Raw genomic sequence first — 5,272 nt, 5'->3', positions numbered from 1 at the left:
TATGTCCTAATCCTAAGAATTCTAAGGAGAAATCGTTGCATTCTTTGGATGTTGTTAGAGCTTTGAAATATTATGTTGAAGCTACGAAATCTTTTCGTAAGACTTCTAGTCTATTTGTTATCTTTTCCGGTTCTAGAAAAGGCCAGAAAGCTTCTGCCATTTCTTTGGCATCTTGGTTGAAATCTTTAATTCATCTTGCCTATGTTGAGTCGGGTAAAATTCCGCCTCAGAGGATTACAGCTCATTCTACTAGGTCAGTTTCTACTTCCTGGGCGTTTAGGAATGAAGCTTCGGTTGACCAGATATGCAAAGCAGCGACTTGGTCCTCTTTGCATACTTTTACTAAATTCTACCATTTTGATGTATTTTCTTCTTCTGAAGCAGTTTTTGGTAGAAAAGTACTTCAGGCAGCGGTTTCAGTTTGAATCTTCTGCTTATGTTTTTCGTTAAACTTTATTTTGGGTGTGGATTATTTTCAGCAGGAATTGGCTGTCTTTATTTTATCCCTCCCTCTCTAGTGACTCTTGTGTGGAAAGATCCACTTCTTGGGTAGTCATTATCCCATACGTCACTAGCTCATGGACTCTTGCTAATTACATGAAAGAAAACATAATTTATGTAAGAACTTACCTGATAAATTCATTTCTTTCATATTAGCAAGAGTCCATGAGGCCCGCCCTTTTTTTGTGGTGGTTATGATTTTGTATAAAGCACAATTATTCCAATTCCTTATTTTATATGCTTTCGCACTTTTTTATCACCCCACTTCTTGGCTATTCGTTAAACTGAATTGTGGGTGTGGTGAGGGGTGTATTTATAGGCATTTTGAGGTTTGGGAAACTTTGCCCCTCCTGGTAGGAATGTATATCCCATACGTCACTAGCTCATGGACTCTTGCTAATATGAAAGAAATGAATTTATCAGGTAAGTTCTTACATAAATTATGTTTTTTAGCAACAAGTCTAAAGTTATGCCACTGTTACAGCAAACACATGTTCACATGTGTGCGCAATTCTATCTTTCGTGATCATTGCACAATGATTCAAAGCGGAATTGCGCATCCGTGATTTGACCAACATGTCTCAAGCAATGCCACTGTTACAGCAAATACATGTTCACGTGTGTGCGCAATTCTATGTTTCGTGATCATTGCGCAATGATTCAAAGCGGAATTGCGCATCCGTGATTTGACCAACATGTCTCAAGCAATGCCACTGTTCCAGCAAACACATGTTCACGTGTGTGCGCAATTCTATCTTTCGTGATCATTGCGCAATGATTCAATCGGAATTGCACATGTCTCAAGCAATGCCACTGATACAGCAAATACATGTTCACGTGTGTGCGCAATTCTATCTTTCGTGATCATTGCGCAATGATTCAAAGCGGAATTGCGCATCTGTGATTTGACCAACATGTCTCAAGCAATGCCACTGTTCCAGCAAACACATGTTCACGTGTGTGCGCAATTCTATCTTTCGTGATCATTGCGCAATGATTCAAAGCGGAATTGCGCATCCGTGATTTGACCAACATGTCTCAAGCAATGCCACTGTTCCAGCAAACACATGTTCACGTGTGTGCGCAATTCTATCTTTCGTGATCATTGCACAATGATTCAAAGCGGAATTGGATATCATTAATACAAATCACGCCATGGACACGAACAATCAGATTTTTATATTCTAATTGACAAACTAAAATGATATTTGTATTCACGTGAGTTCATTGTTTACTAAATTAATGGATAAATAACGAGATCATGTATTCTTAATTTCTCTCTTTTATGTTGTTGACTGTGGCTTTAAGTCATTTTGTGTCTTCTTGCATTGTCATCAATTGATCGAGATTGTTCTTTTTTTTTTTAAATCTTGCTAGTATAGCTTTTACAATGTAAAATATTGTAAATAAGGATAATGTATTCTTCACATACAGTATATACTAATTCAAGTATACATTTTAGCAACAAGTCTAAAGTTATGCCACTGTTACAGCAAACACATGTTCACGTGTGTCCGCAATTCTATCTTTCGTGATCATTGCACAATGATTCAAAGCGGAATTGTGCATCGGTGATTTGACCAACATGTCTCAAGCAATGCCACTGTTCCAGCAAACACATGTTCACGTGTGTGCGCAATTCTATCTTTCGTAATCATTGCGCAATGATTCAAAGCGGAATTGCACATCCGTGATTTGACCAACATGTCTCAAGCAATGCCACTGTTCCAGCAAACACATGTTCACGTGTGTGCGCAATTCTATCTTTCATGATCATTGCGCAATGATTCAAAGCGGAAATGCGCATCCGGGATTTGACCAACATGTCTCAAGCAATGCCACTGTTACAGCAAATACATGTTCACATGTGTGCGCAATTCTATCTTTCGTGATCATTGTGCAATGATTCAAAGCGGAATTGCGCATCCGTGATTTGACCAACATGTCTCAAGCAATGCCACTGTTCCAGCAAACACATGTTCACGTGTGTGCGCAATGCTATCTTTCGTGATCATTGCACAATGATTCAAAGCGGAATTGCGCATCCGTGATTCTGAATTGATTTGGATATAGTAGTTTGATGAGTATCATTTCTAAAGACTTCAAATATATTTCCAATTGGGTGTATTACGAGATTCCAATCGTATATTTGTTAATATTGAATGATAACAATTAATATTTAGAACTGGGGTATGATTTCGATAGTCAATGTATGAAATGGCGGATGATAGGGATTTCACGGATGCGCAATTTCATTTTCGCTCTATGACGCATATTCTGGAGAGCGCAAGAAACATCATCCCTATTTCATGTGTGACGATTCTAAATTCTGATATCTAAACATCATATTTAGCGTATGTTGTGAGATCTATATAGGTTGAATATCTGACTATATACACATTGCTTAAATATATTCTCAAATATTAATATATAATATGAAGTCTGATATTTACCTGGTTCAGCCTCTCGACTTTCATCTGCCAGGACACCGGACAGAGAAGCAGCTGCACTGGCCTCCGGGTCAGGACTTTCAGATCCAGCAACTGGGAGGGAAGAAGAAAAAGCAGAGGAGCGAGAGGATCTAAATCTGCGGGGGACCTGGAGATTGAGGAGGTCGCATAAAGTCACCTCATAAGTTAGTAGGTACAGTTTCCGTGGGGGTGGAATTTTCTTTCCATCCCTCCGACGGGCTTGTACCCACTCCCTTATGAGGTCGACTTTCTTGCTTAGACGCTACTTCATGTCCCCAAACCTCCGCATGATTTGATCCGTGGTCCTCTGCATGCCACACACCAAATTAACATCATTGGTGATAGACCCCCAGAGGGCTTTCTTAATGCTCTGCTTCGTCGACCTCTTCTTGTTCCCAAACAGCTGCGGATAGAAGTCCTTGACTGCGTTGACCAGTGCTGCACTCTCCGGCTTGGTGAACCTGGGAGACCTCATGCCTGCTAGGTTTTATTATATTATATATATAAATATATATATATATATATATATATATATATATATATATATATATATATAGTAGAAAGGAAAACAGCACTCTCTGGGCTTAACTTAAACAGATGGTTTAATCGGTAACGTTTCGGGGAATGCTCCCCTTCATCAGACCCTATATACATATATTCTGTACGCCAGCAGGCATTAGAGAACTGACAAAAATGGCAACGTGTAATGGACTTTTATATGGTGAAGTAAACATGAGTAAACATCTGTACATCTGATTGGATAAAATATTGAAATTTTGTTATCATGTCTGTGAGACCATACTGACTCAAGTTATGTTTGTGTGATGAACTCTGATTGGCCGTTCCTTAATGTTTCGTATCTTAGTAACTTCCATACACATACCTCCTGGGGGTGCTGTTACTACATTTTTCATGTAGACTTATTTGTAATTCATGGGACTGTTATGCGGATATGTGTGACGCAGATGTAATATATGTGATCCATTAAATATTAATATATTAAGTTTTTTGTAAATATAATCCAGTCACATTAGTAAATGTTTTACACATTTTGATGTTTAATATGGATCAGGTTCTTTAATACCAATAATTTTGATTAATAAAAATTAAACATTTTATGTATTTATTGTTTATTAAACAAATTTTGTGACTTATTGTGAAGTATTGACATTGCTCTATTAAATGTATTTATAATGCACATCGATTGCGTGCTATTGCGTGGCATTAGACTAGAATTTTTAAAGATGCAAATCTCGTGTTGCAAGATACGTTTCCCACACTATATTTCATAAATGCAAAATTTCTCGTTATAATGTCCTGAACTTGGATAATCTGTTTATAAATATTAAACTACATGTTTTTTCATTATTAGTAAATAAACCTCAAGCTTGTATTTGTCTGATCTGCTCACATCGGTTATTCTGCAATGGCGTCTTTATTTTTAAAGGGACATTACACCCAAATATTTTGTTAAAATGATCCGGAGAGAGAATATATTTTTATAATTTAAAATGTAACTCTATCGATTTAGATTATTCTTTAGATATCCTTTACAGAAGAAATTGCAATGCACATGGTTGAGCCAATCACACAAGGCATCTCTGTGCATCCACCAATCTTCAGCTACTGAGCATATCTAGATATGGTTGTAAAGGAAATAATATCAAAAGAATGAATTAAAATCGATGATAGAATTAAATTTTAATGTTTACAATTTTTTTTATTTAGGAATCCAGAAAGAGACGCTTTTTAATTACCGTCCCTTTAATGACTAATATGCAATCTTGAACTTGATATAAATTAGGGATGCACCGATACCGATACTAGTATCGGTATCGTACCGATACCAAGTATTTGCCTGAGTACTTGTACTCGTGCAAATGCACCCGATACTTAAAACCGATACCTCCACTTCCTACCCATATGCTATCTTGTGGCGTTTTTTCAAACTGTATGTTCCCATTTCATTTTAAAACTGGAGTGGAGATTAAACTAAAAAATTGTTTACTACTGTTCTGCAATACAAATTGCTGTTATTTGTATTATTGTAGGAGACATCACTGTACCTCGTTCAGACAAACCCCTGAAGTACTGGGCAGTTAATAAACAGATTTCCAGCTCTGGCTAAAATGGCCCAAAAATATCCTTCTGCTCCATGCAGTAGTGTGGAAAGTGAAAGACTGTTCAACTTAGAGTCGAACCTCCATACAAATGTCAGATTGATGTGTATATAACAGCCCTACAACCCAATTGTATCACCCCTTTAAATTTAACATTTATTGTAATATTTTTATTTATAA

Source organism: Bombina bombina, chromosome 3 (assembly GCF_027579735.1).
Source record: "Bombina bombina isolate aBomBom1 chromosome 3, aBomBom1.pri, whole genome shotgun sequence".
NCBI lineage: Eukaryota > Metazoa > Chordata > Amphibia > Anura > Bombinatoridae > Bombina > Bombina bombina.
The sequence above is the reverse complement of the archived record's forward strand: the minus strand, read 5'-3'. Positions refer to the sequence as shown.